This window comes from Leucoraja erinacea, chromosome 31 (assembly GCF_028641065.1).
Source record: "Leucoraja erinacea ecotype New England chromosome 31, Leri_hhj_1, whole genome shotgun sequence".
NCBI classification, from domain to species: Eukaryota; Metazoa; Chordata; class Chondrichthyes; order Rajiformes; family Rajidae; genus Leucoraja; species Leucoraja erinaceus.
In genome coordinates this window covers 2,165,138-2,191,985 of record NC_073407.1, presented here as the reverse complement: position 1 = coordinate 2,191,985, position 26,848 = coordinate 2,165,138, and the positions used below count along the sequence as shown (strand labels likewise).

At 41.9% G+C, this 26,848-nt stretch overlaps 1 protein-coding gene across 1 annotated transcript in view; it reads right to left on the bottom strand.

The window, feature by feature from the left end:
* The window catches only part of traf1 (TNF receptor-associated factor 1), a 60,631-nt gene extending 34,114 nt beyond the window's left edge, over positions 1-26,517 (bottom strand). The window contains exon 1 of the mRNA XM_055659769.1: positions 25,930-26,517. The gene's annotated coding sequence lies outside the window, so the exon portion shown is untranslated. The remainder of the gene's footprint in view (positions 1-25,929) is intronic.
* Positions 26,518-26,848: the final 331 nt, after the last annotated feature.

Below are 26,848 nucleotides of genomic sequence, written 5' to 3'. Positions count from 1 at the left end.
TCTGACTAAAGAAAATCCTCCTCATCCACTTTCTAAAGATCCTTTTATTCTGAGGCTATGCCCTCTGGTCCTAGACTCTCCCACTAGTGAAAACATCCACTGTCCATGCCTCTATCCAGGTATGTGGCATGCTTGCTTTCATAGGACAGGGCATTGAGTATAAGTCAGGAAATCACGATGCAGGTTTATAGGATTGTGGCTGCATTTGGAGTATTACGCGCAGTTCTGGTTGCCCCATTACAGGAAGGATGTAGAGGCTTTGGAAAGGGTGCAGAGGAGGTTTATTAGAATGATGCCTGGATTAGGGGATTTTTGCTACAGGGAGATGTTGCATAGACTTGAACTGTTTTCTCTGGAACGTCAGAGGTTGTGAGGTGATCTGATAGAATAATTATTTGAGGTACAGAGAGGATGGACAGTTGGAATCTTTTTCCCAGGATGGAGATATCAAATACAAGAAGGCATAGCTTTCAGGCAAGAAGGGCAAACTTTAAAAGGAGATATGCAGGGCAAGTTTTTTTTTTTTTTTTTACACACCAAGGGTGTTGAGTATCTGGATCAATGTGCCAGGGTTGGTGGTTGAGGCAGATACTATATTGGCACTTGACTTTCGGATGGGCACATGGATATGGATTATGTGCAGGCAGATGATAGTTGGTCTTGGCATCATGTTCAGCACAGACATTGTGGGCCGAATGGCCTGTTCTTGTACCGTTCTATGTATGTCAACCACATATTGCATATTACAATGGCAAGACTGTGTGCAAAGACTAGAAATTAACAGAGGAACCAGCAGAGAGGTAAGGGCAGGGCACAATTCTTAATTTTATTGCCAAAGAATTGTGTGATTTAAAACCAAGAAGATCTGAAGTGTTGTTGTATCACTTAGCAACAGAATACATCAAAATGTAGGGTGAGAATTGCAGATTTATTAATATCCCACACATGATGACATTTTAAAGGCTATTTAAGTTCTCTGAATGCATAATCAAGCTGTCCACAGTGTCTCTTACTTGAGGTGACACATTAATATCTGAATTTTACATCGATTCTAAAGGGGGAACAAGCAGCAAATGCACAGTGTGGGTAGAAATACTGAAATTAAAGTGGAGCGCCGTTTTACTATGAACACAAAATCTGGAAACTTAAAGAAAATTCGCTCAGAACAATATTGCCGTATCTACGTCATAATTTCAACAATATCCCTCCTTCCCCCACCCACACCTCACTTAATAATAATTTCAAAGAAATAACAAACTCAATTATCAAATTAGAATGAAAGACATTAGCAGTTTCATTCTGTTAAGACAGTTTGGGATTTTAGAAAAACAAAGGCAGAACAGTACAGAGCACTTAATGCTAGTCCCAGCTAAAGGAAGTAAGACAGTCTCTGGTAATTAAAAAGACCTTTATTGTTTGAGATGCCACTCAAAATATGTACAAGATAATACAATAGTCCTTGCTGTCTCCTCCCCTTCCTCAAGTTCTGTGCTACTCCTCCTTTTCCCTTTCTTGTCCCCACCCACCCCCATTTTTAGATGCTGCTGCACCCGCTGAGTTTCTCCAGCTTTTCTGTGTAACATTAAAAAGACCTCTATTGTTTGAGATGCCACTCAAAATATGTACAAGATAATACAATAAAGTTCTGTGACACCTTGAACATTATTTAATCTTTCCACGTGCAGGAAGGAACTGCAGATGCTGCTTTACACCGAGGAGAGACACAAAATGCCGGAGTAATTCAGGCAGCATCGCTGGAGAGAAGGAATGGGTGAGACTAAAGAAGGGTCTCGACCCAAAACGTCACCCATTCCTTCTCTCCACAGATGCTGCCTGTCCTGCTGAGTTACTCCAGCATTTTGTGTCTACCTTTAATCTTTAGATGTTTGCTGGGCAAATAACTGCACTAACACACAATGCAAAGTTTGTGTCACTTCAATCTCCCTTTTCCAGACGTTTATACAACATCAACATTCAGTAGAATGTCGACCTGCCTGCAAGAGCAATCAGTCAAATCTCAAGATATTTACTTGTGGGGTTATGACTCGAAATTAGTTCATATCCACACCATTAAATTGCCTTTAAATGTGCTTAGATAGAATGATGCCTGATGTTCTGTGACAGCTCATGGAACACATTGAATGGCCCACGGCCAAGTGTTACACAGGGTACCCCAAAGCAAAGCCAGAATTTCTGTCTAGACTGAGGTTGATGGATAATTGCCAGAAAAAATTACCGTGTAGACTTCTAATTAAAGTAATTAACTCCAAGATTCAACAAGTTCTGAAACAAAAAAACATCTGTCTATTCCATCCATCAAATCACAGCGACAGGAGAATTTTAGCTCAGATACTAGTTGGTCTGTTAGTAATAGTACACTGCTGAAATGGGGCATCAGTTGAAGAAAAAAATAAGTTGATATCTAACTTGCTTTCAGAACTCTATGGAGTTTGAACTGTAGTTAATTAAAATAGTCAAGTCTTTCCTAAAACTAAAATAATCATAATCATATTTTATTAGCCAAGTGTTTAAGAAAGAACTGCAGATGCTGGAAAAATCAAAGATAGACAAAAATGCTGGAGAAACTCACCCGCTAAATTTATCCAGCATTTTTGTCTACCTTTTATTAGCCAAAAAAAATGGCAATTTTTCTTCAAATGAAATTTACATCCAAATTTTCACATCCAATGTACTAATTCAAACTTAAATTCATATAATGAGTTAATGTCTTCCCCACAAATATTCCATTGTTGATAATATTTCCAGGAATCATACCAAAAGTTGCCACATCACTGTCTATATCTCTCGTTTCCCTTATCTCTAGCCAGCCTGAAGAAGGGTCTCAACCCAAAACGTCACCCATTCCTTCGCTCCAGAGAAGAAATGGGTGACCCACATCAATTCTCCTCAGGATCCTTCCACTTACTATATAGGTCCTTTTAATTTAGATATATTTACTATATACTTTCCCTCACTCACATTTGATCTCCCACACCTCACACTTTAAACAATTAAACTCCATCTGCCATTTCTCTGCCCATCTCAAACTGATCTATATCCTGGCACATCTTTCTTCAACCTTCTTCACTATCCATAACTCCACCAATGTCTGCATCATCTGCAAACACTATCCACCCACCCACATTTTTGTCTAAGTAGTTTATATACTGCGGAACACCACTAGTCACAGACCTCCAGTCAGAGAAACACCCCTCCACCACTACAGTTCACCCTCTGTGACCAAGTCAACACTCAAACTGCTTAAATTTGGTTCTATTACTGCATTTGAATCAAGTACAGATAGACAAATCCTTGCACATTGAAACTTGCACCATAGTGGATAGATTATTCATAGACCATTCAATGCTGGATATTGTTCCAGTGGAGACACTAGAAATTGACCCTTTTTCAGATTCATTGTAGTAGGGGGGGGGAGAAAAGTGGAAAAAAAGATGAGGGTGAGAGAGCGCCTGGCAAGTGATAGGTGGATACAGGTGAGAGGGGAGGTGGAGGAAAAACATCTCGTATTCCGTTTGGGTAGCTTACAAACCCAACGGCATGAACATGGAAATCTCCAATATCAAATAATAACACCCCTCACCTCAGTGCTCACACATTTCTACAACCAGCTCCCCCCGTACCCCTGTCACCCTGTTCCTTTCCCCTCCTTAGTACACTCATCTTCCACGCCCGAGTCCCTATCTAAATTGGCAAATCCATTTAACAACATTGAGGTTAAGAAGTTGATGCTTACAGGAATCTGGGTGTGATGGTATACATAACAGTTAATATTGAGATATTGAGTTAATATTCTTCAGTGTGAAGAAGGGTCTTGACCCAAAACGTCACCTATTCTTTCTCTCCAGAAGCTTGTATGTTAGGGGGTGAAAGAATATCCTGGGTAGATAGGAACACTGAGCTCAGGTGACAATTGAATCAGCAATGATCATATTAAATGTCGAAGCAAGCTTGCGGGATTGAGTGGCAAGATCCTGCCCTTAACCTGCTGTTTGTATTCAATAGAACCGATTCCTCAGACAAAGGTGCGGCCTAAGACCAAACTACTTTGATTGCCTCATGCCGACTGAAGTTTTGGAAGAGATTATTTCATTAAAACATGCAAAGAATGACAGAATAGATACTGAAAATTATTTTGAATGGGTAGCAAGGCCATAACTGAGGTCGGCATCATTTTAAGATGATTCAGATTTTACTGTTGGAGGTTTGGAGGGATGTGGGCAACGATAGGGCATCTCGGCTGGCAAGGACACGTTGAGCCGAGGTGCCTCTCTGTGCTGTATGATTCTATTAGGAGAAACTTAAATAGACAGTCAATTTTTGGAATTCCTTAGGGAGGAGAATAGTCAAATGAACTGACATTTAAGGGAACATAATGCCGGCTTGAATGCGGACTGGAAGGTGATCTATTAAATACCAGATTTTAATTGAATATCTCAAGGATGGTTGTGGTTTGAGCAGGTTACTGTACAACAGTGAAGCATGGGCGACTTACCTACATCAATATTGGAAATGGAATAATTTTCATCCCCGCCATCTTTGACGCATTCTGGGGGTTTCTTCGCAGGCCAAAATCAACAATGAATCTGTCCTCTCCCTGACCAACATGCCGAGCATCCCTGCGCCCTTCAAACAGAACCATCTCAGCTGGCTTGGACGTGTGCACAGGATGAAAAATGGACACATTCCCAAAGATGTGCTACACAGGGAGGTCGCCAAAGCAAGAAGGCCAAGAGGGAGGCCAAAGCTTCTCAATAAGGATACGGTTAAAAGACGTGACACATTTTTAACATTGATACTGACAGCTGGGAAGCAGTTGCTGAGGACTGGGGGTGGTGGAGAAAGGACCTCCAGGCAGGTATGAAACACCACAACATATGGTTGAGGACCCTGGAGGCATAACAACACACTCCTCCATCCAATGGCCAGAGACATCTTCACCTGAGAGAGGCTCTGCCTGTCAAGGATAGAGGTCTGGTCAGCCACAGCAGGACAGGCAACTACAGATGAAACATTCCCCACTCCATGCAGGACAACGTCAAAGCTGCACCATCATCTCTCACAGATGGACGGATGCTAACCAACTGTGATTTACTCTGGTTTATCCTCCTACTACTCATTTCATATTTCATAAGATCATAAGTGATATGAGAAGTATTAGACCATTCGGCCCATCAAGTCTACTCCGCCGTTCAATCATGGCTGATCTATCTCATTCCCATTCTAACCCCATTCTCCTACCTTCTCCCCATAACCTCTGGCACCCGTACTAATTAAGAATCTATCTCTGCCTAAAACATATCCACTGACTTTGCCTCCACAGCCTTCTGTGGCAAAGAAAATTATTTAAATATTACTACTAGTACTATTCTGGATTCTACCACTACTACTCATTTTATATTTCAATACAAAAATGTAATTAGTCACATTAAAATGTACCACATAATGTGGTAAATGTTTTGGCACAACGGCAAAATAGGAATTTTCAATGATGAAGGGGATGTGAAGGCCATTAAAGGGATGTAGGAAAGATTTAGCAGAATGGCAAGAGCTGGGATGTAATGTTAAAATTGTACAAGGCATTGGTGAGACCAAATCTGGAGTATGGTGTACAATTTTGGTCGCCCAATTATAGGAAGGATGTCAACAAAATAGAGAGAGTACAGAGGAGATTTATTAGAATGTTGCCTGGGTTTCAACAACTAAGTTACAGAGATGTAATAAGTTAGGTCTTTATTCTCTGGAGCGCAGAAGGTTAAGGGGGGACTTGATAGAGGTCTTTAAAATGGTGAGAGGGATAGACAGAGTTGATGTGGACAAGCTTTTCCCTTTGAGAATAGGGAAGATTCAAACAAGAGGACATGACTTCAGAATTAAGGGACAGAAGTTTAAGGGTAGTATGAGGGGGAACTTCTTTACTCAGAGAGTGGTAGCGGTGTGGAATGAGCTTCCAGTGGAAGTGGTGGAGGCAGGTTCATTGGTATAATTTAAAAATAAATTGGATAGGCATATGGATGAGAAGGGAATGGAGGGTTATGGTATGAGTGCAGGCAGGTGGGACTAGGGGGAAAAAAAAAAATTTGTTCGGCACGGACTTGTAGGGTCGAGATGGCCTATTTCCTTGCTGTAATTGTTATATGGTTATATGGGATGCAAGAACTGAGTGAGCCGTGTGCGTCTTTACACAAATGGTGGGACAGATTGAGAAAAGGATTGAACCTCCATGAAACTCCGGTTCTACAGTAACTGCAGCCAATTCCCGTCCACACAACTGGGAAGATGTGAAGGCCATTGAAGGGATGTAGGAAAGATTTAGCAGAAATGGCAAGAGGGACTTTAGTTGTGTGGATGGACTGAAAAACTCAGATTATTTCCCTTAGCAAAAACCAACACAACATGGGAGTGACTCAGCAGATCAGGCAGCATCTCTGGGGGCTTTCATTACAACAGCGAAGGGCACAAGTTCATCATTACCAGGACTTCAAAATGGAAAATGCATAAAGGGAAGTTATTTACATTTTTACGATTTGGAATTCCCTGAAAGGTCAGAAGTGGATTCTATGCAAATGCTGACGCTACAATGCTGAGAACTATATTCTGTAATCTTATCTTCCCCTTTGCTCTGCCTATTGTACTCGAGTTTGGCACAAAATACTGGAGCAACTCAGCGGGCCAGGCAGCATCTCTGGAGAAAAGGAACAGGAAATGTTTCGGGTCGAAACCCTTCTTCAGACCGATAAGTCACTTATTCCTTTCCTCGCCTGACCCGCTGAGTTACCTCGGCTTTTTGTGTCAAAAGCCAGCATTTGCAGTTTTCATTCCTGCACACTTGAGTTTGCCTTGCCTCTGTATGGTATATCTGATCTATTTGCATAGCATGCAAAACAAAGCTTATCACTATGGTATACGTGACAATAATAAACCTAAACCTTCAAATGTTGCGTTCAACATAGAATTTGGTAGATACTTGAGGGGGAAAAAAGAAGGGCTACAGGTAACCATTAGAACAGACCAGGCTGCACTTGCAGTGTGTTAAGATGAGCTTCATGAACTCAATTACCTCCTTCGATGTTGTAATAATTGGCACAAAATCAGCAACATTGACCATAGACTAGTATTAAAAAATAAAATGGTTCATTGCACCACATGAAGAGACTGGAGCTCTGTGACAACACATGGGCGTAGGTAGAACAGCAATGTTTAGCCAGTGACTGAGAATGACTGGTGATCATCAATTCGTAGCACCTCATTTACCCGAGGAGAGGTGGCGGAGAAAATGATAGCCCGGGAAGCAAAGAAAACATACTTTTGAACTGCAACATTTTTCAATTATATGACCTTGGCATTCACACCTCATTCATTTTCCACTGCCAAAGCAAAGCTGGAGTTGCTACAATCATTCTTCCATGATTAAGTCAAAATAAAGTTAGAATAAATGCCGTGAAAGTCGGCCAAAATGGAAACAATGGCATTTATCAAAATATCTTCACATAGGAAAATCTGAACAAAAAAAAGCACATTCAGATCCAGCGCAATAATGTTGGCTTTTCACAAAATTAGTTTTCCAAAGCACAAGAAATGTCATTTGATCGGCAATTTTAACACAGAAAAACATTCACAGCCTCATGAACTCAACCACCTCCCTCCATGTGGTGACAATCAGCACAGGACAGGCAAAATTGACAAAAGACTAGTATTAAAAATGGAATAGATTATGCTGCATTCAGAAGAGACTGAAGACTGCCTCAACTCACACGCATTGGAAGAATAGCACAGAGAATAATGTGGTGTCCATGGCCCAGTCAGGTGGAGATGGACGAGAGCATCAAGCTGCAAGGCACCAACAGCTTATCTAAGGTAGACAAAAATGCTGGGGAAAACTCAGCCGGTGCAGCAGCATCTATGGAGCGAAGGAAATAGGCAACGTTTCGGGCCGAAACGAAGGGTTTCGGCCCGAAACGTTGCCCATTTCCTTCGCTCCATAGATGCTGCTGCACCCGCTGAGTTTCTCCAGCATTTTTGTCTACCTTCGATTTTCCAGCATCTGCAGTTCCTTCTTCAACTACAGCTTATCTAGTTAACTCTAGTATAGCCACATGTACTGAGGTACCGTGTAAAGCTTTTTATTATGTGCTATCCAGTCAGTGAAAAGACTATATGTTTACAATCAAGCCGTCCACCGAGTACAGAAACAGGATGAAGGGAATAACATTTTGTGCAAGGTAAAGTCCAGTAATGTCCGGTTTAAAGATAGTCCAAAGGTCTCCAATGTGGAAGATGGTAGGTTGGCACCGCTCTCTAGTTGGTCAAAGGATGGTTTAGTTGCCAAATCACAGCTGGGAAGAAACTGTCCCTGAATGTGGAGGTGTGCGGTTTCACACTTTTGTACCACTTCTCTGATGGGAGAAGGGAGCAGAGGGAGAGACACGTCCTTGAATATGCTGGTGGCCTTGCCAAGGCGGTATCAATGGAATCAATGGGAGGTTTGTTTACGAGATAATCTAGGCTACGTCAACAACTCTGTCCAATTTCCCAAACCATGCTGTACTGGATCCCGATAAAATGCTTTCTACGGTGCATCTGTAGAAGTTAGTGAGAGTTGCTGGGGGCATGCTGAACTTTCTAAGCTTTCTGAGTTGATGTGCTTTCTTTGTCTGGACCAACCATAATGAAGCTATGGCTACCAAAGCACAGCAATGCATCTAGTTCCTCAGAAGACGAAGAAATCTTGACATGTGTCCAATGACTCTTGCCAACTGCTCCAACCCAGCTTGGTTTGGCAACAGCCCTGTCCAAGCCCACATGAAATTGCAGAGTGTTGTGGATGTAGCTCAGTCCATTACTCAAGCAAGTTTCCCTGCCGAACACAGCCCCGTCATTACATTTTATCGCCTCTCCCATCGGCTGAAGACACCAAAGCATGAAAGCACATATCATCAGATTCTGGAATAATCTCGATCGAGCGGGGTCTCGACGGATCCCACGGCTGGGGCCTGGGTTGGCACCTTGAAGGTCTCAGGAGAGGACCTGGTAGCGTTGTGGAGAGGTCGGCGCAGCAGGCAAGACGGACATGTGAAGTAAGGACATCGCTGCCGAGGAAGGAACGAAGGAGGACCCGACATGGGGGGACCACCGTGAAGGAGGGGAAGAACAAAGGGAGAACTGGCGCGGGGGGAAGCAAAGAATTTCACTGTGACTTGTCACATGTGACAATAAAGTTTTCAGTCATTCATTCAATGGGTTGTTTCTGTCCTGCATATTCTCGTCCATTTGTTTACTTTGACTACAGCAGATTATTTGTTTAGTTTGGAGATACAGCGTGGAAACAGGCCCTTCGGTCCACCAAGTCCGCACCGTGCAGCGGTCCCCACACATTAACATCCGAAGGACAATTTACAATGTTTCGGGCCGAAGAAACGTTCCGAAAGAAGGGATTTGACCCGATACGTTGCCTATTTTCTTCGCTCCATAGATGCTGCTGCACCCGCTGAGTTTCTCCAGCATTTTTGTGTACCTACAGTGTATAAATACATGATAAGGGAATAACATCCAGTGCAAGGTAAAGCCAGCAAGGTCTAGTCAAGGATAGTCCAAGGGTGATCAGATGTAGATAGTAGTTCAACACTGCTCACTGGTTGTGGTAGGACGATTCAGTTGCCTGATAATGTTACCAATGAAGCTGTGGATTGGCCCCTGTCCTATCAGCCAGTGATAGGGATCAGAGCGGCATCCAAGGGAAATGGTGCTGTCATCAGGGCCAGAGACAAGCGGCCAGAGCGATTAGCCACTGACATGCAACTAGTATGAACTTATCTTTTCCAGATTTTCTATCATTAACCTGTTTGATGCCAGCTGTAAACGGCAAGCATGGGCCAGTTGAGCCAAATTGGCATCATGTGGGTCCCCACGCACAGAGCAGCTGTGGTGTTCAAAATCAGACGCAGCCAAGAGAATGCAGTACAAAGCAGCCAAGAGGTTCAAGTCTTCCACTGCAGGCAGGAATCCTGAACATAATGACACTTCTGTGGAAAAGTCCTGGATGTTCCGTGCGTAAGTACCAACATTTCTCAGCAAATTCCAGCCCATTTAGAACAAGGTATAAAAATGGAGACCAAAACTGAAGTAGTATCATACAGCAAGGCAACAGGCCCTTTGACTCACCTGGTCCATGCCGAACAAGATGCCCCATCTACACTAGTCCCACCTGCCCGTGTTTGGCCATTATCCCTCGAATACCTTTCTATGTACGTCAAAATATATTTTAAAAGTTGTTGTAGTACCAGTAGTATCAACTACCTGGTTCCATATACCCACCACCCTCTGTGTGGAAAATGTCACCCCTTAGATTTCTATTAAATCTTACCCCTCACCTATGTTAATGGAATTCTGTTTTTAAAAAAAGTTAACATAAGTTAAGGTATTTAGTCACATCAATTTAAAGTACAAATTAATTATGATCTAACATCAGCATGGTGGCTGTGTGGTTATTACAGGTCCACAGACACTGGTTCAATCGTTAGTTTGGGTGCTGACTAGGTGGTGTTTGCATGTGCTCCTGTTAAATGCCTGGGCATTCTGGTTTCCTTTCATATTCCAAAGATGGGCATGGTATGAGAATCATGACCTGTGGCCTGTTGGGGAGAAGGCGCCCGCATAGCGGACAAAAACAGACTGGACAAGCTGATCAGGAAGGCCGGCTCAGTGGTCGGGGCTGAGCAACTAACGGTCCAGCAGGTGGCAGAGGCCAGAACTCTGAACAAACTAGGTTCAATAATGACCAACCCCACTCACCCACTCCACGCCCTGAAGGTGATCAAGAGCAGCATCTTCAGTCAGAGACTGATTGCACCAATGTGCAAAACGGAGAGATATAGGAAGTCTTGTATATCAGCTGCTATAAGGTTTTATAATGCACAATATAATTTTGGATTTTTTTTTTAGTATTCATTCATTGTATTTTAACTTATTAAGTATTGAAGCTATCTGAGGAAATGTGTGGTGTTATGTCTGTCTTGAAGCTGTTGTGGCACTGTAATTTCCTGTAAAGGATTATTAAAGGTTATTCAACATCAATGACAGTTGATGGGCTTGTGAAAGAGAGAACAAGTTAATGTAAATAAATGAGCGGACTGAATGGTTAACATGACAAATGGACTAACTCTGTCCCTATATTCCCAGCTGTTACATCTATATAACTCTTCCACATGCAATGCACAGGAATATCTAATCAATTCTGTTACCCAAACTTCTTTAAGTTTTTTCTATTTATTATAAATATTATCAATGCCTCTGGGTATTTCTATTTTATATCTCATAAACCCTAGAATTCGATTAGCTCCCAGTTTACATCCTTATCAACAGGAGTTGCTTTCTTTAATGTCCAATGAACTTATATTCTCAACACGCTCACCTCCAGCACAGCACCGAGCATATTCCTAGTTAATGAACAGTCAGATTTCATAGAAAAATAGAAAATAGGTGCAGGAGGAGGCCATTCGGCCCTTCGAGCCAACACCGCCATTCATTGTGATCATGGCTGATCGTCCCCTATCAATAACCCGTGCCTGCCTTCTCCCTATATCCCTTGACTCCACTAGCCCCTAGAGCTCTATCTAACTGTCTTTTAAATTCATCCAGTGACTTGGCCTCCACTGCCCTCTGTGGCAGGGAATTCCATAAATTCACAACTCTCTGGGTGAAAACGTTTTTTCTCACCTAAGTCTTAAATGACCTCCCCTTTATTCTAAGACTGTGGCCCCTGGTTCCGGACTCGCCCAACATTGGGAACATTTTTCCTGCATCTAGGTAGTCCAGTCCTTTTATAAGTTTCTATAAGAATCCCCCTCATCCTTCTAAACTCCAGTGAATGGAGTTTCCCTTTAAACACTCTTCACACTTAACAATATTGGATTCCTCTTTTTTTTGTCAATATAAATTTTTATTAGAAGCAACGTACAGTAGTATAAACCGTGTATATCATAATACATTTCGTGTACAACTTCTTGTTTTAAATTTAATAATAGAAGAGTATCAGAAGCAGAAAAGAGAAAGTTAACTAAAGTACAGTAGTGATATTGAAAGTTCGTGAAAGAATAGATAGAAAGACCCCGCAAAGATATAAAGAGAGAAGAAAAACAACCGAGAAAAAACAGAAAAAAATAAAATAAGAAAACTAAACAAAAAAAATAAATAAAAGGGAAAAGGGATATACCTGCTTCATATCTTTCCACACCCCTCACCCAGTTCTGAAACAGTTAATTCCCAGGGTTATGTTGCACCATATAAATGTAATGTCGATAAAAGGAGACCAAATCTTTAGGAATTGGTCTGCTTTACCTGCTAGGACGAATCTCATATCTGCGAGGTGTAACATTTCGGACAAGCTTGAAATCCACATTTTAAGCGTTGGGGTGGGTGCGTTTGAGTATAAGTTTTTTTGCAGTTATCAAGCCATAGTTAAGGAGAGAATTTTGGAACAAAGTCAGCTCCGAGCCGGCTTCCATTGTTCCAAAAATAATCAATTCTGTGTTGGGGTCCAATTTTATTTTAAATAATTTTGTGAAGACACCAAAAATTTATTTCCAAAATTTATGGAGTTTTATGCAGGAGACAAAGGAGTGTGCTATAGTTGCATCTTGAGATAAGCATTTATCACTGGTGGGAGAAACATTTGGAACATTTTTATTCAGTTTCGTTTTCGAGCAATATAGTCTATGTAACATTTTAAATTGATTTAAGGTATGTCTTACATTAATCGAGCATTTGTGTACATAAAGCAAATATTTATCCCATCTGTCTTTTGGAATTTTTATAGATAGTTCTTATTCCCACTCTCTTCCAATTGCATCTGACGATGGTATTTCTATATTTAGAATGATATTATACAAGTATGATATTAAATTATTTGATTCCGCCTTTCTATTCATGCCTTCGTCTAATAGATCGGAGGTCAGAGTTTGATATTCTTGTGTATGTTTTTTCAAGTAATCTCGAATTTGATGGTATTTAAAATACCGATTACTTTTCAGGTCGTATTTAAGTTGCAATTGTTGGAATGATAAAAGATTTCCCATTTCATAGACGTCTCCAAACATTTTAATTCCTATTCTTTCCCAATGAATCAACGTTTTCTCAATAATAAATGGTTTAAACGACGGATTATTAACTATAGGAGAGAGATGCGATAGATTTCTTAATTTGAGTTAGTTTTATTTGTTTCCAAATTCGTATTGTGCTATGAATAATTGGATTCTTGTTGGATATTGTATTATTCAGTTTTATTGGGGAGAGAAGGATCGCTCCTATGTTAAAAGGAGAACAATTCTCTCTCTCCATTACTATCCAGTCTACCTGTTGGGCAGAATTGTCCAACCAGTACATTTTTTTTATTTTTATTTTTTTATATTCACTGCCCAATAATAGTACAAAAAATTGGGCAGTGCCAGTCCACCGAATTCTTTGGGTTTACAAAAGTGTATTCTTTTGATTCTATGGGATTTATAATCCAAAATAAAATTTGTGATGTAAGAATCGAGTGTTTAAAAAATATTTTAGGTAAGTATATTGGTATTGATTGAAATAAATACAAAATTTGTGGGAGAAAAATCACTTTTATTGCATTTATTCTGCCTATTAAAGACATCGGAAGTTTTCCAAAATTTAATCAAAGCATTTAATTTGTTAAGTAAGGGCATATAATTTGCATTAAATAAAGACTTATATTTTCTGGTAATTTGAATATTTACATTTTTCTGTAGCGATTCTAAAGGGAAATTTTAAAAGGTGTGTCGGCTCTTGAGGTTTTATCGTCATAATTTCGCTTTTGTTCCAATTTTTTCTATATCCTGAAAAGAAACCGAATTCCTCTATTAAATTTAATATATTTGGTATGCTTATTTGCGATTTTGTAATGTATAATAGTACGTCATCTGCATATAATGATATTTTATTCTTCGAGTGTTTAGTATTATAACTATGGATATTCAGATGTGTTCTTATACTTTCTCCTAGGGGCTCTATCATAAGAGCAAATAGCAGGGGTGATAGTACACATCCCTGTCTATTGCCCCTGGATAGTTGAAATTTCGGAGACAGTATGTTATTAGTCAATATTCTAGCAGTGGGCTTGTCATATAATAATTTTACCCATGAGATAACGTTCTCTCCCATTTGAAATTTTTGCAATACTTTGAAGGGGTATTCCCATTCTACTTGGTCGAATGCTTTTTCTGCAGCCAGTGAAATAATTGATACATCTTCCTCTTCAATTTTAAGTGAATGCCATATTAAAAAGGCATCTCAAATTATTGAATGAGTGGCACTTGGGTATAAACCCCGTTTGATCCGTATTTATTAATTTACTAACATATTTGCTTAATCTTCTTGCTAAGATTTTCGCTAGTATTTTCTGATCTGTATTTAACAGTGCGATAGCTCTGTATGAACCAGGGTCTTCTAGATCTTTATCTTTTTTAGGTATAAGTTCGATTGTTGATTATGCTAATGTTTCTGGTAATGTCTGTTCTTTAAAAGCGTATGTGTACAGTTTTTGTAAGCGTGGTGAGATTATCTCGTAAAATCTTTTATAGAATTCATTACTAAATCCATCAGGTCCTGGCGTTTTACCGTTCTTCAGTTGATTTATTGTCTTCTATTTCTTCAATTGAGACCTGAGCTCCTAATTCCTCTTGTTCCAACAGATTGAGTTTTGGGAGGTTGCAGTTATTTAAAAGATTTATGACTTTAGTGCTATCTGTTGATGATTTGGATGTATATAAATTTTGATAAAATTGAGCAAATCTTTTGTTAATATCTTTAGGTAACGTTAACAATTCACCTTTATCTGATTTAATTTTTGGAATCGTATGATCCTTTTCCTGTTTTTTCAGTTGACGTGCTAACGTTTATGTGGTTTGTCACTGAATTCAAAGTTTTCCTGTTTTGTGATTTGAAATAGTCTTATAACTCTTGCAGATAAGATTCTGTTTACTTTAAATTTCAGTATTGTTATCTTGTTGTGTTTGTCTATAGTTGGCGCTTTTGCATTATCTAAATCCAATTGTCTAATTTGTTCTTCTAGCTGCAATTGTTCGGTCTTATTCTTTTTATTTTGAAAAGCTTGAATAATGGATTCCTACTGCAGATTTTCCATGTTCTCATCTAATAGTCATGGCAAGCTCCTTGTTTTTCTAAGGATCTCACTAGAACTCGTATGTTGGTATAATTTGCAGATATTGATACCACTCTATCTACATCTTTGATGGGTACAGAATATGTACCATTCTAAAAGTAATAGAACAATACCTGGAAATGAAGAAAATAATTTTTAAAAGCATCACCATTAACAGAAATGGTGGAGCAGAGTAACACAGTAGATGTCACATATGCAGATTCCCATTAAAGCCTGCCATCTTAGGATGTTACATGTGAAATTTGTAGCTAAGGGATGGTATGAGTCAGTGAATTGACACATTATAAAGAAAAATTATGCATCATTTATATTTTAGAAATTAGAAAAATAATACTTGGAACTCTGGTGACATTGGCCTCCTAGTTGATAATTTGGCAGTGTGGTTCTTTTGGGTCAATAGTCAAGTCCCATGGGTTATTTTTCCACAGACATTGCATGACCAGCTGAGTGTTTCTAACATTTTCCATTTCAACAGGAGTTCGATTTTCAGCGATCGAGTACTTCCTTGCAGCACAAGCTTGCTGTTCAATGCTCGGGGAATGTCCTTTGGGAATGGAAATTTGCTGTTCGATGTAGCTACATACCAAAACTGGAGCAGAAAAATGGTTGATATTTAACTGAAACACCAAAGTCACCTATCCATGTTCTCCAGAGATGCTGCCTGACCCGCTGAGTTACTCCAGCATCTTTCATCTAACCTCTGTAGCATGTTACATTTGGTTCAAGAAAGCAGCTCTCCTTCACCTTTACATGACAATTATGGATGGGTAATAATTAATGGCCTAACCAGTTTACCGTAGGCATTTAGACATACAGTGTGGAAACAGGCCCACCGAGTTCACGCCGACCAGCGATCACCCCGTACACAGGCATTATCCTACACACTAGGGACAATTTACAATTTACAGAAGCAAATCAACCTACAAACCTGTATGTCTTTAGAGTGTGGGAGGGAGCCGGAACACCCGGGGAAAACCCACAATGTCACGGGGAGAACATACAAACTCCATACAAACACACCCTTAGTCAGGATCGAATTCATGTGTGCGGCGCTCTAAGGCAACAACTCTACCACTGCACTACTGTGCTGCCCCTATACAAACATGCCATGAATAAACAAAAACGAGATCTGGCATATGGCCGAGCCGAATACTTACTACAGGCCATTATGGATTGTGGACTACTAAAGCACAATGGAATTTAAGATCAAATTTCTTTGTCCATTCTAGATACATTTTCTTTAGCAGTTATATTATGATTCCCAGCAATATATACTCTTGTTTGTTGACCTGATTATTAGCGTGAATTCTCACTTGTGAAGATTCCAGGATTCCTGTCAGCCTCTTAATTTGTTAGATAGGCCACGTTATATCTAGAGGGCAGCACGGTGTGCAGCAGTAGAGTTGCTGCCTTACAGCACCAGAGACCCGGGTTTGATCCCGACTATGGGTGCTGTCTGCAGTTCGCCTACAGAGCCAACTGATCCAACCGATCCACAGAGGACGCAGTCTCAACAACACTGAACCTCGTACTGTCACACCTTGATCGGAAAAATACTTATGCCAGGATCCTCTTCATAGACTTCAGCTCTGCTTTTAACACAATCATTTCGCAGCAGCTGGTGGAGAAGTTGGAGCTATTGGGGGTTGATGCTGGCACATGTAACTGGGTCCTGAACTTTCTATCGCAACGGCAGCAGACAGTCAGGGTAGGCAGTAGGACATCAAAAACCATAGCCGTGAGCACTGGCTTGCCCCAAGGCTGTGTCCTAAGCCCCCTGCTGTTTAGTCTGGTGACACACGACTGTACTGCTAGACTCAACAACAACTTCATCAACAAGTCTGAAGAAGGGTTTCGGCCCGAAACGTTGCCTATTTCCTTCGCTCCATAGATGCTGCTGCACCCGCTGAGTTTCTCCAGCTTTTTTGTGTAACTTCGTCAACAAGTTCGCTGATGACACAACAGTGGTGGGTCTCATCAGTGACAATGATGAATCGGCGTACAGGATGGAGGTGGAGCTGCTCACAGGATGGTGCAAATCCCACAACCTCATTCTCAACGTGGGAAAAACTAAAGAGATGGTGGTTGACTTCAGGAGGGCGGGAAAACAACACCATACACCTCTACACATCGATGGAGCTGATGTGGAAAGGGTCAGCAGCGTGAAGTTCCTAGGACTTCACCTGTCAGATGACCTGACGTCCACGACCAATAACACAGCACTGGTCAAGAGAGCCCAGCAACGACTACACCCTCACCGAAGACTACGGAAAGCAGGCCTCCCCACTGCACACCTACAAACTTTTTATAGGGGGACAATCGAGAGCACATTAACCTACGGCATCACTTCCTGGTTCGGGAGCTGCAAGGCGTATGAACGGCACCAACTAGACAGGATTGTGAAGACCGCCAGCAGGATTATTGGTGCTCCACTCCCTTTCCTGCTGGACATATACAGGAAGAGATGTATCAGCAGAGCCATCTCCATCATCAAAGACCCCTACCACCCATCGCATCACATATTCTCCATCCTGCCATCTCGGAAGAGGTACAGGAGCATTAGCTGCAAAACCAGCAGGATGCTCCTCAGCTTCTTCCCGCAGGCTATAAGACTGATAAACGGACTTTGCCCCCTGCCAAAGTATCGCGCACCAACCACCAACCTGGACACACTGCAGCAGAGCCACAGTTGTGCTGCTGCCGATCGGAACGCCTGTTGATGTTTAGTAGAGAGTAGAGTGTTTAATTTGTTCATGATATATGTACTTTTATTTCTATTTATTTTTTGCTGCACACTGAATGGACACTGGTTGAGCAACGTTTTTTTGTTTCCTCTGGGTATGTGAGTACTCAGGAAAATGACAATAAAGATATACTTGATACGTCTTTATGGAGTTTGTATCTTCTCCCCGTTTCTCTGGGTCCTCCAGTTTCCTCCCACATCTAAAGAAGTACAGGTCTGTAGGCTAATTGGCTGGTAAAATTGTAAATTGTCCCTAGGTTGTGTGGGATAGCGTTAATGTGCAAGGATTGCTGGTCGGCTCGGACTCGGTGGGCCAAAGGGCCCGTTTCCATGCTGTATCTCTAAACTAAACTTTATATGTCAGGTTACTAATATTTTTGTTGCTGGATGAAAATAACACTGTATTCAGTCATGAGAATACTGAGTGCATACTAAGAAAGGGAAAATAATTAAGTGCATAATGTTGTGGCACTTCCTCACATGAAAGTTCATTAGAGCAGGGAATCTTAACTTGAGTATCTTTCTCTCAATGTATTAATCTTCCACTCACTCAGCTATTTCCTGTTGACAGGAATTGCAATGGGGTCTCCGGTGGACCTTCATAATAGAAAATACAGAAGCAACATGCGTTTCAACAACATAAAATCACTCCGAAATTTACCCATATTGGGCAGGAAGGGTTTTGGGGGATAAGGTGTAATGCAGGTAAATTGGCAAGCCCAATGTGCCAAGTACCCCTTTATTCCAAGTAATCCTTGCATTCCCCCTTTCTCCGTTCTGTCCCCCACCCTACTCATCCTGCTAGTTTATTGTTTGCTTCCCCTCGTTATCATTTCCTCCGCAGCCAACAATGGACCATTGTGGGCTCTTTGTCTGTCAGTGCTGTCTCGGATTTGTTCAGTACATTTCCATACCTCTAGTTTCCCTCTCACCTGATTCTTAGTCTGAAAAAGGGCCTCGACCCAATATGTCGCCCATTCCTTTTCTCCTGAGATGCTGCCTCACCCACTGAGTTACTCCAGCATTTTTTGTCAATCTTAGGTGGGCCGAAAGGCACGTTTTTGTGCTGTACGGCTTCATGAAACTAATTGATGCACAGGAAAGTGCAACTCGAAGAGTTAAGCAATGGAAATATGACGGAAGTATTATGACAGGTTCTGCAAGATTTAACCACAAAAGGAAGCAGTATGTTTCTCTGGCCACTTCCTTCTCCTGATGACCTTTAACGGGAAGTTCCATTATAACAGCATAATTTATTCTCCATTAACTTCTCTCTATATTGCATCTTTCACAACCTCAGGGTATTTAAGGACTACAGCTATAGGGTACTTTGAAGTAAGTCACTGCAGTAATATAGGCAACATGACAGAGCAGAATAACTCCCAGGAACTACAATTTAATAATGCTGACACAGGGATGCCAACTCTCACGCATTGAGTGTGAGAATCACACATTTGACGAAATTCTCACACTCATGACAGAAGTATCTCACGCTCAAATTAAAAAAATATATATATATAATTGCTCGTTCTTTACGGGGAACACGCCAACAGAAAACTATTCTCATTGGTGAGTGTGACTTTATTTATTCATGAGATGGAGAGATGGAGAGATGGAGAGATGGATAGATGGATAGATAAATGAATAAATAAAGTCACACTGACCAATGAGAATAGTTTTCTGTCGGCGGGTTCCCCGTAAAGAACGAGCAATTGGCTTAAGCCCATCACACACAATTAAAAATGGCAATGTAGACCCCCCCCCGCCCCTTTGGTCCACACCTCGTGGAGTTTTAACCCCAGCTCGGAGCGGCCCGGTTGAGTGGCGCATCGGTGCCACCTCCGGTGCCACGTGGATGAATCTCGGGCTAAGGCGCCGCTCCGATGCCCGACACCTGGGTCACTGTCCCTCACCTACCCCGGACCCCCAGGCCACTGACCCACACCTCCCCCGGACCCCAGCTGGACACAGAGTGCCTGGGCCGGCCCGCAGTCCCGGGGAGGGGGGGGGGAAAGAGAGGGGAACGCTCCCGGGCATCGCCAAGTCTCTGCTCACTCCAGGAGTTGTCACCGCTTCACTGACACACACTCTCACACGCACCCTTACACGCACCCTCACACGCACCCTCACACGCGCCCTTACACGCACACAGGGTTTAAAGGGATATGGGCCAAATGTGGATAAATGGGACTAGTTTAGACGGGGCATCTTGATCTGCATGGACAAGTTGGGATGAAGGGCCTGTTTCCATGCTGTAAGACTAGGACACACTGTAGAAATGGTTAAATTGCTCTGGAGTGGACCCAGGGGCGATTTATGAAGATGTTGGCAGGGCTGGAATTTTTTTGACTTTGAAGAAAGATTTGATAACTGGGATTGTATTCTCTGCAGCAACTGAGGTGAAGAAAAGAATTAGAATCTTTAGAAAAGGTGAATAATATGAGAATAGGACCCGTTTTTCTTAACAAAGACTGTAGGAAGGAACTGCAGGTGCTGGTTTAAACTGAAGATAGACACTAAAAGCTGGAATAACTCAGCAGGACAGGCAGCATCTCTGGAGAGAAGAATGGGTGATGTTTCGGGTTGAGACCTTCAGACTGAAGAGGTTGAAAACTAGCCATAAAACACAATGACCGGAGATGTGTGTTATCCAACTAAGGGCAGAAATCAGAATCATGTGTTCATCTTTATTGACACGACACCATAATAAATATATAACAGAAAAAAAAAATTAATGGGGGGCACAGCGGTAGAGTTGTTTGATATTAGTTAGATATTGCTTCACCAGTGATGTTAGGATAAGTTGTGGTGAGGTCAGATTGTGTAAGTCAACGATCTGTTCACTCTGCTCCAGCGCGGCGCCAGTCAGCGAGCAGACCAAGCCTGTCCATTTTCATAAGAAGGCACACAAAATTGCTGGAGAAACTCAGCGGGTGCAGCAGCATCTATGGAGCGAAGGACATAGGCGACGTTTCGGGCCGAAACTCTTCTTCAGACATCATAAGAAGTAATTCTGTGATAACAACCCCGTGGTGAAATGTAGCCTTGTTTCTAGGTTTTTGATTCTCTATATGTATGCATAGCAGCATGAATTATAATCTGATTTCCATACATGAATATACTAAGGTCATTCATGTGCTGCACCTGTTGATCAGAGCATGGCTCTACTGTGGAATGTAATTAGGAATGTAATTTAGCCTAACCTTATTCATACCTAATCCAATTTAAGGCATAAAACTCTCTCTTCACATTGTGTTTTTGATTTTTTGTTTTTGGACTGAATTCTGTTTTTAATTTGTGTTTCTGTGATGTCTTTATTATTTATTTTATTCTGATTATATGTTTATATTCCTGTTAATCTATGTAAGGTGTCCTTGAGATGTCTGAAAGGCACCCAATAAATAAAATTTTTATTATTATTATTATTATAAATGTTGCATTCAAGTGTAAGTTAAAAGACTCACTACAGTATGCACCAGATGGCACAATTTCAAGCTGAAAAATGGAAAAGCTTTCTTCCGTGGTAGGGGGACTCCCCCCTCCCACACTCTCCCCGCCCTCGGTTGCTACACTCCCTCGCAATTTCTCACTCTCAACTCTTACCCAATGTTGGCAGCCCTGCTAACATAATGGAAATATATTGGCTCGAACACCAGGGCACGATCCCCTTCATCAAGAGAGCAATATGGGGTCCTCAGCATCCAGCTGAGAGACCATATGGGGTCTCAACAGAATGTAATACAGGACAGAAACAAACCCTTCAGCCCACAAAGTCCATGCCGAACACGATACCATGTTAAACTAATCTCCTCTGCCTGCATGTGATGCAATCCCCTCATATCCACGTGTGCCCACCACTTTGTGTTAAAAAAAAATAAAAAAAATTGTACTGCACATGTTCTTTAAACCCTCACCAAAAGCTATGCCCATTTCCACACTGGAAAAAAGATTATATCTATCTTATCGATGCCTCACATGATTATATAGTTCTAGTAGATCTCCTCTCAACATCTGACGTTCTAGAGAAAACAATCAAATTTGTCCAATGTCTCCTTATAACTAACACCTTCTAATCCTGGCAGCATTCTGTTAAAGCTCTGCTGCACTCTCACGAAAGCCTCCACATCCTTCCTGTAATGGGGCGAGCAGAACTGCACACAACACTCCAAATGCAGCCTAACCAAAGTCCTATAGAGCTGCATCATGACTTCCTGACTCGTACTCAATGGCAGACAGATGACGGGAAGAATAATATGGTTGAGGAAGTCATGGTGTAACAGGGAAGGTCAGTGTTTTTTTTTTTAAATTATTATTTTTATTAAGAATTTTGGACAGGCACATGGATATGCAGGGAATTGAGTAATATGGACCATGCACAGGCAAAATTGATTAGTTTAAGTTGTCATCATGTTCAGCAAAGACATTGTGGTCCACGGGGGTGTTCCTGTGCTGTCCTACATCACGTTCTATTTATTCTTTCAGTTTGTCCACAATATAATATAAACTTTGATGAATTCACCTGTTGACATTAAAACAAATCTAAGGACTACAAGCCAGGATTGTCTATTTTTTCATAATTAGTGTGTAGCTAATAGTTGTGCTTCTGAGTAAATCCATGACACGGATAGATGTAGCATGTATCTATGCATCTCTATGTATCTCTCTAAAGGTACAATATTGAAAGACAGGGTGGGTCCACAAGGTAAATTTTTGAATTGAGGCAAGGCCAACTTTAATGGTATTAGACAGGAACTTGCTCAAGTTGATTGGAGTAGGTTGTTTGCAGGCAAACAAACGTCTGGAAAGTGCTAATAATAATGGACTGCAAATGCCAGCTGATACCAAAGATAGACACAAAGTGCTGGAGTAACTCAGTGGGTTAGGCAGCATCTCTGGACAAAATGGATTGCTGACCTTTCTCGGGTCGGGACCTGAAACATCTGAAGAAGTAATGTGGGAAGAGGAATGTCACATCCATGTTCTCCAGAGATGCTGCCTGACCCGCTGAATTACTCCAGCACTTCGTATCAATGTCTGGAAAGTGGGATGTTTTTAAAATGTGTGGTGATAAGAGTTCAGTGCATGCATGTTCATGTTAGAGTGAAGGGCAAGGCAGGTGGCAGTAACAAAGCTTGGATGATGGTAGAAATTGGGGATCTGGTCAGGAAAAGGAGGCGGCATGGGACAGATACCGGCAGCGGGGATCAAGTGAATCCCTGGAGGAGTTTTGGGAACCGAGTAGATTATTAAGGAGAGCAACGAGGAGCCAGGGGTTAGCTCTGGCAGATAATATTAAGGAAAATCCAGAGAGATTTTATGTACATTAGGGAAAGGAGGGTAACTAGAGAAAAAATAGGGCCCCTAATGAATCCCAGTGTGCAACCATAGGAGATGGGCAAGGTGCACAATAAGTATTTCTCCTATGTTTTTACTGTGGACAAAGACGTGAAGACTGGGGAACATGGGACAGTTAATGGAGATGTCTTAGTTCAGGAAGTCATGTTGCAGCAAGGCAAGTCTTTTGTGACACAGGTGCCTGGAACGCACTGTCAGAGCTAGTGCTAGAGGCAGATACAATAGTGGCATTTAAGATCCCATCCACCTCAATGCTCTTCAAATGCCCCGAGACCATCTCCGTATTCATTTCAATGTGGGTGAAGCTACATTTGGAGTATTGTGTTCAGTTTTGGTCACCCTACTATAGGATGAAGGTTGACACAAAGTGTTGGAGTAACTCAGTGGGTCAGGCAGCATCTCTGGAGAAAGCGGCTGGGTGATGTTTCGAGTCAAGACTCTTCTTCAGATTCTTCCCCTCAGAGTTAGGTTAAATGTAGTCTCTTTCCCCCAGGGTAGGGAAATCAAGAACTAGGAGACAGGTTTAAGGCAAGAGGGGAAAGATTCAATAGGAATCTGAGAGGCATCATTTTCATATAGAGGGTTGTAAGTATATGTAATAAGCTGCCAGAGGAGGTAGTTGAGGCAAGTACTATAACATAATTTAAAATACTTTTGGACAGGTACAGAGATTGGAAAGGTTTAGAGGGATACGAGCCAAATGTGGGCAGATAAGGACTAGTGTAGATGGGGCATCTTGGTCAGCATGGGCAAATTGGGCAGAGGGGTCTGTTTCTATGCTGTATGACTCTACATTCCTCCTAAGGTATGGTACTCAGAACTACTTCACAGTACTCTACTCTATTTTGTATAAAGGCTGCATTATCACTACATTGAGACCCTGTAGGCTACCCCTGACCCGACAAGGTTCCCAACCCAAAATGTCACCTATCCATACTCTCCAGAGATGCTGCGCGAGTTACTCCAGCACTTTGTGTCTCTTTTTATATGGAGCATCTGCAGTTTCTCATCTAATGCTACCAAAGTCTTCTGCCTTTTCCTGGGTTTAGCTCCTTCCACCCAAAAATCGATTCTACTCCTTGATTTTTTTGCTCAAGGTTGTCTCATTTATCAAATTATTGCTAAACAATCATCTTGCAACAACTTCTCTTCCAAATTCCCCGTAATAGTCACAAAAATGCCCCAGAGCCATGTATTTATATAGCTGTAGTATCACTTGCAAAATCGGATAGTTATTATGCAGCATGGGCCATTGGACCATCTAATACATGCCAACTTTGCAGAAGAGCAAATACAAACAGAACATGCTTGAAAAACACAATAAGTCAAAACTGCATCTGTGGAGAGAGAAAGAGTCAACCTTTCTTCCACACAGTTGCTGCCTAAGTTTTTCCAGCATATTCTGTTAATGTTTCCATTGCAGCGGTTGTACACATTTACAATTTAAGAATAATCGGGAGTCATTCTAGGTGAGAAGTTTGAAGATGATGCTCCACCCACGGTACTGATACTGCTGATAAGATACAGAGACTAAATCATTCAGTTGGAAGTCTACAGATCTAAGTTTCCTGCTTCAATCCTAGGTTTCCGCAACGTTTGAATCTCACTTTTAGGGGCAGCAGCAGAGTGGTGCCTCTGGTAGAGCCGCTGCCTCACAGCGCCAGAGACCCAGGTTAAATCCTGACCTTGGGTGCTATCCATGTGGAGTTTGCATGTACTCTGTGTGATCGTGTGAGTTTCCTTCAGGTGTTCTGGTTTCCTCCCACATCCCAAAGACGTACGGACCTGTAGGTTAATTGGCCTCTGTAAATTTGCCGGAGTGTGTAGGGAGTGGATGCAAAAGTGAGATAACATAGAACTAGTGTGAATGGATGATCAATGGTAAGTTTGGACTGTATCTTTCAATCAAAAAACAAAACAAAAAAACATATAGAAAAACCTGCATTTCATTAGCCTTTCAAAACATTTTCTTTCTGTGACATTTTCTTTAGAACTATTAACGGGATTACTCCTTAACTATTTCTGACATGTCTAAAAAAAAAGCTGCAATGAACATGCAAAATAAGATTTTTCCTACTTTGACACACATGTAAATTTTACGTCAAGCTTCCAAAAATAAACCCGATTAATGTTTTCTACATTAAAATAAAGTACTGCACCGTCCAGTCACAACTTTTTAACACAAGGTAGACACAAAATGCTGGAGTAACTGAGTTGGTCAGGCAGCATCTCTGGAGAGAAGGAGTGGGTGACGTTTTGGGTCAAGACCCTTCTCCAGACTTAAGGATCTCGACCAGAAACTTCATCCATTTTCCTTCTCTCCTGTCCCGCTGAGTTACTCCAGCATTTTGTGTCCACCTTTGATTTACTGCAGTTTACTTACAGCTACAACAAGTCTCCAGCAAACGGCATCTCCCTGGCTCTAAATTAATTTCTGCAACACCTAGACAACAAGGACTTTCGCCTTCACTTCACACATCCCATCCAAATTAATCTGCAAACTCTTGGTTAATGATAAGCTCATGATTAATGACTACCGGCATAATAAACCAAACTTTACTGACAGAAAACCCACATTGAGGCAACACTTAAACCAAACTCACTGTCGGGGTTCAATAAGTACCTTAGAGGTGAGGTGAGGTGAGGCGCCGACCGTAGGCCCGACCTGGTCTCCAGAAGCCTCCGGGCCCCGGGCTGTGGGAGTCTCTCCCGGCCGAGTCTCTCTCTCTCTCTCTCTCTCTGTCCCCGGGCCGAGCTTGGTTCTCCGCCGCTCCCTCGACCCCGACCAGGCCCGCTCTCCACTCTCCGCTCTCTCAGCGGGATCCTGCTGCAGCAACTCCGGCACCAACTCCTCCCTGGACACCAGCAACTCCGGGAGAAGCAAGAACTCCCCCAGCAGCGGCAGCAGCAGCAACAACAACAACAACAACAACAGCAGCAGCAGCAGCAACAACAGCAACAACAACAACAGCAGCAGCAGCAGCAACTGCAGCCAAAGATCTTGCTATAAGATCAGCAGCAACAACCACAACCCCGGCCGCCGCAGCAGCTGCTGAATCATGCAGAATGTCTCATTTCCCCGGCCTTGCTTGGGGAAGTTAGGGCGGTGCTGAGTTCACCCTGAAGTTCCCAGCATCATACACCCATTCTCATGAACACTTCCCATCGATAGTCCCAAATTAATACTTCTCCCACACGTTTTATACACTTGACAGTCCTTCTCTTCCTTTGTTGGTAAGTCAGAGTTTGTTAATAAAACGAGAGGACGTAATTTATTGTAAGATATATAGAGGGAACCAGAGGGTGGTCTAATATATGCAATGTACTGCTGGGAAAAGATACTGCTCCTCTAGTATCTTTGCTGCTGGGAAGGGTGGTGGAGGTTGGGTGATTGTCAGTCAGTTGTAGAAGACTATGACTGTCATGTGCTGAGAGAATGGAGCAGCTGGGCTTATAGGGTGATTTCACGAAAGGTCACTGGAGCGTAGATCCGCACCCACGTGACCGAAAATCTCAAGTGGAGGACATGCTAGACATCCGGT